The following is an 8,698-nucleotide window of genomic DNA, read 5'->3' as shown; positions in this document are numbered from 1 at the left end:
AGATTCTTTGAGGAGTTCTTCAAAGAAAATGGTATTGCCCATGATTTCTCTTGCCCCAGAACTCCACAGCAAAATGGAGTTGTAGAGCGAAAGAATAGGACTCTACAAGAAATGGCCAGAACCATGATCAATGAAACCAATATGGCTAAGCATTTCTGGGCAGAAGCAATTAACACTGCATGCTATATTCAGAATAGAATCTCTATCAGACCTATTCTAAATAAGACTCCTTATGAATTGTGGAAGAACAGAAAGCCCAACATTTCATATTTCCATCCTTTTGGATGTGTATGTTTTATTCTGAATACTAAAGATCATCTTGGTAAGTTTGATTCCAAAGCACAAAAATGTTTCCTTCTTGGATATTCTGAACGCTCTAAAGGCTACAGAGTATACAATACTGAAACATTGATTGTAGAAGAATCAATCAATATCAGGTTTGATGATAAGCTTGGTCTTGAAAAACCAAAGCAGTTTGAGAATTTTGCAGATTTTGATATTGATATATCAGAAGTTGAAGAATCAAGAAGCAAAGCTGCAGAAGCTGGCAGTCTTAGAAGCAATGGATCAGAAGATCAAGTTGCTGCATCTTTAGAGAATCTTAGGATTTCTGAAGAACCAACTATCAGAAGATCATCTAGACTTGCCTCAGCTCATTCAGAAGATGTGATTCTTGGAAAGAAAGATGATCCTATCAGAACCAGATCATTTCTTAAGAATGACAATCAGAAGCAGTGATCAGAATCAGAAGGCGTAAAGTCTATTGAAAACTTTACAGCTGTCATCTATTATCTGATGGTGAACACGTGTATGTACGGTTAGTACAAAGCGTGCAGTTGAAAAGATGCCGACCTAGGTAACTGTGTTAAATCATTTCAATTACCACGTTCTCTCACCTAACGTCACTTATCAATAAATGAAAATTGATTTCTCTTGATTCTGTAACTGCTCATTTTCTAATCTTATTGCATTTTTTTTTAAAATCCGTCTCTATATATTCTTTTCAAATCATCTCATATATCTTTTTCGCTCCGAGTCTCTCTTTCTTCTTGCATACTTTCTTTTGAAATCTTCTTAGTCGTTTCTAAAACCCTAACCGAAAACCCAGAATTTTGTTCTTCCTAGCTGTTCATTCTGTTTCAATGGCTGCTTCTTCATCTCAAAATGTTGGTTCATCTACTCTTCTCCATATTCAAGATGAAGTTAATCAGGAACTCACTCCAGTTGTTGCGTGCTCCATTCCTAAGGATAAATTAGAAGTTCTATGTGAACTTATGGTTGATTTTGATAATCTTGAAGAACATGAATTTCACCTCAAAGAAGATATCATTTTTCAAGGATGGACTTCGTTGTTTGCTGAGTTTTGTGGTCCTGTCTACCCAGATCTTGTCAAGGAATTCTGGATACATGCAGTGGTTGCTCCAAAATCAATATTATCCTTCGTCCATGGAAAGTTTGTGGTTGTAACTGAAAACATCTTAAGAGTGATGTTTGATCTGAAAAACCCTGAAGGGGCTTTTGAAATTGATCAAAGGGCAAATTGGGGAGATGTTTTGTCTACTCTCTATCAGAACATGGGTCTATGGAAGCATCAGAAGAACTTGAGGTCAGAAGCAGAAGCACTGAAGTTCTCACGGTATCACGCTCAGAAGCACTTCAAGGTCAGAAGACAAGAAGATGCTATGCACCAAGCTGTTTGACTCTGATGATATTCAAATATTTTATTCACAAACATCAGATCAGAAGAAAGTACAGGTGGCAGGCTACGCTGACTGACAAAAGGAACGTTGGAAGCTATTAAAGGCAACGTCAGTAGACACAGCGTGAACAAGGCTCAAGGTAGTTGACAAAAGCGTGAAACATTAAATGCAATGCTGTACGGAATACGCAAAGCATTAAATGCGCCCAACGGTCATCTTCTCAAATGCCTATAAATATGAAGTTCTGATAAGAAGCAAGGTTAACAACTCTGAACCAAATTCTGTGAATATTAACTTGCTGAAACGCTGTTCAAATTCAAAGCTCAGAAACTTCATCTTCATCAAAGCTCACTACATTGCTGTTGTAATATATTAGTGAGATTAAGCTTAAACGTTAAGAGAAATATCACTGTTGTGATTATAGCTTTTCAGAAGCATTGTAAAAATCTTATTTGATTACATTAATTTGTAAGTAACTAGAGTGATCAAGTGTTGATCAGGATACTCTAGGAAGTCTTAGCTTGTGTCTAAGCAGTTGTAATTAGAGTGATCACGTGGTGGTCAGGATACTCTAAGAAAGTCTTAGCTTGTGTCTAAGCATTTGTTCCTAGAGTGATCAGGTTGTGATCAGGATACTCTAGAAGACTTAGTCGCGGACTAAGTGGAAAACCATTGTAATCTGTTGCGATTAGTGGATTAAATCCTCAGGTGAGGTAAATCACTCCGTGGGGGTGGACTGGAGTAGTTTAGTTAACAACGAACCAGGATAAAAATAAGTGTGCATATTATTTTTATCGTTCAAGTTTTTAGACTACACTTATTCAAACCTCCCCTTTCTAAGTGTTTTTCTATCCTTCATTGAAGACATTCCCTCGATGAAGATGAATCTATCCATGAATCCTTGTTTGTTCTTCATGTCTATGGAGAGCTAAATCATTCTTGTTGAGTTTAAGGTAGTAGTTAACTTATGAATATACAATACCGTTGATTGATTCTTATGAACAATTGTTTGAATTTATTATTAATAAGAAACCTTGTTTTTATCTTAAATCATTGTGGAGTCTTTGATCGAAAGAAAGGATTCTAACTTTTGCCCTAGGTTACTATATTGATTCAATCCCAATTTGCAGAGATGGAATTGTGATTGGGTTTTCATAATTATCGTTCTTAATTACTATTATCGATATTGATATTTGGAGAGATCGAATCTCATACCGGTAAAATTTTATCTAATTTGATTTGCAGACATGGAATCATATTGAGGATAAGTGAAGATAATATTTCAAATGATTGTTCGAATAAGGATTAATTAATAAATTGTATAGGAATAGGTTGATGAACCCTAGAACTCAACATATTCGTTTACCTGTGTTAACCATCTTTAAGCTTTTTATCAGTCACTTATTATTCTGTTAGATGCAATTTGAGAATAAACAAACAAACTCAACTATTTTTCTCACTCAAAATAAACAACTATAGAACGGCAGTAATATTAAACCAATCTCTGTGGATACGATATATACCGAAAATATTTACCCACAAATACTTTCAACAAATTGGCGCCGTTGTCGGGGATTGGTGTCAATATTGCACGCACTGCAATAGTTTTTTATTTTGAGTTTTTGTTACTATTTTATTGATTTGGTTGTTTTACTCGTTTGTTAGTTTGTGCAGAAATTCGTGTATGCGCAGTAAAGTCACCAGTGATCAACTTCTTTTTGATCCCGAGATCGAAAGGACCGCTAGGAGGTTAAACAGCAAAACACGAAGAAGAGCAAACATAGCAAGAGCAAGAGACAACGCAACCGCGACATCGTCACAACAACTTGAAACCATTGACGAGACGCAAGAAGGACTCTTCTTTCACGAACTATTCACGGAAGAAGAACCAGAAGTTATTATACAACCTACTATTGTCAACATGGCTGCTACTGGTCCATGTGCTAATAGCCCAAGACTCAACCCACAGTTCGTTAGAACTGCCGCCAACGGGCGGACTTCAGAATTGAAGACCGGTATCATACAGTTGGTTTGTGCAAGCCCTTTCGCCGGATTGGATCACGAAGATCCGTATACACATCTTACTAGATTCTGTGAGTTAGCAGGTACAACTGGTGTAGCTCAAGCTGATGAAGAAGCACTGTTCAAGAGGTTGTTCCCACACTCTTTGTTATCTAAGGCAAAAGATTGGTATCTAGATCAACCCGAAACAGTGATGACTGATTGGAATACCTTAGAAGAAAAATTTCTGGAAAGGTTTTACTCTCAAAACCGATTCTTTGAAGCAAAAACAGCGATAGCAGTATTCTCTCAAGGCAGTAATGAATCATTGAATGAAGCATGGGAAAGGTATAAAGCTATGTTGAGAAAGTGCAAAGGACACGGTTTTGCGGAAGTTGATCAAATCCACATGTTCTGTAACGGTCTCACAGCTACAAACAAGACACTCTTGGATGCCACAGCTGGTGGTTCACTTATGTCCAAGACACCTGCTGAAGCTACTCAGATAATAGAGCGAATGGCTCTGAATGATCGTCAGGGGAATCATGATCGCACTGTCAGAGAGAAGAAAGCCGGAATTCTGGAATTGAATAACAGTGATGCTCTGCTGGCCCAAAATAAGTTACTAACATCACAAGTGGAACTTTTGACACAACAAATGTCTAAATTACCACAACAACTCAAGGAGCTGAATGGAGTCTCTAATTCTTATCAAGTAGCGAAGTGTGAATTATGCAAAGGAGAGCATCAGACAGGATTTTGCCCGCCAGTATTGGAAGAAGAAGTAAATTACATGAACAACAATCAAGGACAAAGGCAGAATCAATATCAGAATCCTCCTTATCAACAAGGATATCCGCCAAGGAATAACAAACAAGGGTATCAACAAAGGCCACAGAATCAAGGATATCAACAACAAGCCTTTCAACCTTACACTCAACCGTCGCCACAACAACAAGGAGGACAATCTAAGTTGGAAGAGACCATGAATCAGTTCATACAAATGTCAATGACAAATAACAAGAATCAAGAGGCAACTATAAAAAGTTTAGAAACTCAAGTGGGCCAACTGGCTAAACAACTTGCAGCTAATCAATCAAATGCAACATTCTCAGCCAGCACGCAAGATAATCCAAAAGAGCATTGCAAAGCGGTGGTGACAAGGACTGGGCAAAAAGGAAGCAATAATGAAGTTGAAAGGAATGTAGTTGAAGATAATACGGAAGAGGAAGCTGAAAAACATGATGGAGAAGATGAAGAATATGAAATTATTAATAATAATGCTGAAGAAGAGAATGTGAATAAAGAAGTTAAAAAGAAAGAAAAGCTGAAAAGAAAAAGCAGTAGAGAGAAGATGGCAAGCAACGTGATACCAAGTCAACATTTGCCATATCCTCATGCTCCATCAAAGAAGGACCACGCCAGGCAATATGCAAGGTTTATGGAGATTTTTAAACAACTACAAATTAATATTCCATTCTCCGAAGCAATGGCTCAAATGCCAAAATATGCGAAATTCATGAAAGATATTTTGACAAAGAAGAAAAGACCGGAAGAAGAAGAAGTTGTCATACTTGATGCACAATGTAGTGCTATTATATCACGCCTTCCTCAAAAGGCAAGAGATCCTGGAAGAGTCACATTGCCGGTTACAATTGGCAATCAAAATATTGGGAATGGATTGATTGATTGATTTAGGATCAAGCATCAATTTAATTCCTCTGTCAATAGTGAAGTGGTTGGGAAATATTGAGATGAAGTCAACAAGAATGACTTTACAATTAGCAGATAAGTCAACCACTCTTCCGTATGGAGTTGCACAAGACATGTTAGTAAAAGTAGACAAATTTTTGTTTCCGGTAGATTTCGTGGTGATTGACATGGAAGAAGATAGGGAGTCATTTATCATCCTTGGAAGACCATTCATGAAAACAGCCCGAATGATGATTGATATTGATGATGGTATAATGAAGCTAAGAGTTCAAGATGAAGAGGTATGCTTTAATCTCTTCGATGCCATGAAGCAACCAAAAGACAAGAATGACTGTTTTCGCATGGACGTTACTGAAGAGAGTGTAGTGGAAGTGGCAAACCAAATTCATCTATCTAGCCCTTTAGAGAGATCTCTTGTTGAATCTTTCAATGTACTTACTCAAGAAGAAGAAAAATAAATTGAGTTATTTTTAAAGGAATTAGAGAAAGGTGGCGACACGGTCACAAAGGAGGAAAAGATAGAAGATTTGGAGTTAAAAAAGGGAGTTAAAGAGTCAAAGATAGAATTAAAGCTACTCCCATCTCATTTGAAGTATGTCTTTCTAGATGAAGAGGGAAATAAACCTGTCGTTATCAGTTCTAAGTTGACTCCAAACGAAGAGGCACGACTCATTCAAATTCTCCAAAAGAACAAAGTTGCAATTGGATGGGTATTGGCGGATCTGAAAGGAATATGTCCTGCCTATTGCATGCACAAGATTATGTTAGAAGAAGAATTTAAACCGGTAGCTCAACCGCAAAGAAGACTAAATTCAACAATGAAAGAGGTAGTAAGGAAAGAGGTAATCAAACTTCTAGAAGCAGGTATGATTTACCCAATTTCTGATAGTGCATGGGTGAGTCCAGTACATGTTGTACCAAAGAAGGGAGGCATGACGGTAATCCGTAATGACAAGAATGAGCTCATACCAACAAGAACAGTAACCGGGTGGAGAATGTGCATCGATTATCGTAGACTCAAGAAAGCTACGAGGAAAGATCATTTTCCCCTACCGTTCATGGATCAAATGCTTGAGAGGTTATCGGGGCAGAATTACTATTGCTTTTTAGATGGGTATTCCGGGTACAATCAGATTGTGGTGAACCCAGAAGATCATGAGAAGACAGCTTTTACATGTCCATTTGGAATTTTCGCGTATAGACGGATGCCATTTGGATTATGTAATGCTCCAGCTACTTTCCAACGGTGTATGCAAGCCATATTCTCAGACCTCATTGAAAAAAGTATTGAAGTATTCATGGATGACTTCTCCGTATTTGGAAAAACTTTTGATATGTGCTTGAATAATTTGGATGTGGCACTTGGAAGATGTATTGAAACCAATCTGATATTAAATTGGGAGAAATGCCATTTCATGGTGACTGAAGGAATTGTACTCGGACACAAAGTATCTTCCAGAGGACTTGAAGTGGACCCGGCCAAGGTGGAGGTAATCTCAAAACTCCCACCTCCAATAAATGTCAAAGGAGTAAGAAGTTTTTTAGGTCACGCTGGATTCTATAGAAGATTTGTGAAATATTTTTCAAAGATTGCCAAGCTGTTGAGTAATTTACTCAACCAAGGTACCTGTTTTAATTTTGATGAATCTTGTGTTCAAGCTTTCAATGACTTAAAAGACCGGCTGGCCACGGCACCTGTGATCGTAGTGCCCGATTGGACAAACCCCTTTGAACTAATGTGTGATGCTAGCGATTATGCCATCGGGGCAGTATTAGGCCAACGAAAAGGAAAGATATTTCATGTTATACACTATGCAAGTAAGGTGCTAAATGATGCTCAAGTCAACTATGCTACCACAGAAAAAGAATTGTTAGCCATAGTGTATGCCCTTGAAAAGTTTAGATCCTATCTCATTGGGTCAAAAGTGGTAATCCACACAGACCATGCGGCCATTAAATATCTGCTTACTAAACCGGATTCGAAGCAAAGGCTCATTCGTTGGGTTCTTCTTTTGCAAGAATTCGACATAGAAATCCGGGATAAAAAAGGTACAGAAAATGTGGTAGCAGATCATTTATCCCGTTTGGTCAATGTAAACGTCACCAACCAAGAAGATGAAATAAATGATGAGTTTCCGGATGAGCAACTTTTTCAACTCCAAATAAGACCTTGGCTCGCCGATCTTGCTAATTATAAAGCAACCGGTATCATACCAGAAAACTTTGATTGGAACAAGAAGAAAAAGTTGGTAGCCGATGCAAAATACTATGTATGGGATGACCCATATTTGTTCAAGATAGGTAAGGATGGCATTTTAAGAAGATGTGTTACTGAAGAAGAAGCACAACAAATTTTGTGGCACTGTCATAATGCACCTAGTGGTGGGCATTTCAACGGATGGAGGATGGCAACAAAAGTTCTCCAATCCGGATTTTTCTGGCCTACTATTTTCAAAGACGCCCACCATCATGCAAAGAATTGTGACAAATGTCAAAGAGTTGGAGGGATAAGTAAACGTGATGAGATGCGGCTTCAAACCAATATTGAAGTAGAAGCTTTTGATTGTTGGGGCATAGATTTCATGGGGCCTTTTCTTCCATCTTTTGCTAATGAATATATTCTAGTTGCAGTGGATTATGTTGCCAAGTGGGTAGAAGCCATCGCTACACCAAACGCGGATGCCAAAACGGTGCTAAAATTTTTAAATCGAAACATATTCACACGTTTTGGGATGCCTAGAGTGATTATAAGCGATGGTGGATCTCACTTTGTTAATGAGCAGGTAGCTAAAGTGCTGGACAAGTATCATATCAACCATAAGATAGCATCACCATATCACCCCCAAACCAACGGGCAAGCAGAGATCTCCAAGAGGGCAATCAAGAATATTTTAGAGAAGACTGTATCAGAATCCCGAAAAGACTGGTCGGTAAGAATTGATGATGCCTTGTGGGCCTATAGGACAGCATACAAAGCACCGACTGGTGCATCTCCATTTCAAATGGTTTATGGTAAAGCCTGCCACCTCCCGGTTGAGGTGGAACACAAAGCATTATGGGCCTTACGATTCTTCAATAGAGATGATAGCTTGGCTTATAAGAAAAGGAAGAATCAAATCCATGAGCTTGAGGAATTCAGGTACCTAGCATATGAATCTAATAAGATGTACAAAGAAAATATGAAAAGGTATCACGACAAGAGAATCAAGAAGAAAGAGTTTAAAGTGGGAGACCTTGTTCTACTATTCAACTCGAGACTCAAGCTTTTCCCAGGGAAACTAAAG

Source organism: Vicia villosa, unplaced genomic scaffold (assembly GCF_029867415.1).
Source record: "Vicia villosa cultivar HV-30 ecotype Madison, WI unplaced genomic scaffold, Vvil1.0 ctg.002580F_1_1, whole genome shotgun sequence".
Taxonomy (NCBI): Eukaryota; Viridiplantae; Streptophyta; class Magnoliopsida; order Fabales; family Fabaceae; genus Vicia; species Vicia villosa.
Note: the sequence above shows the minus strand (reverse complement) of the source record.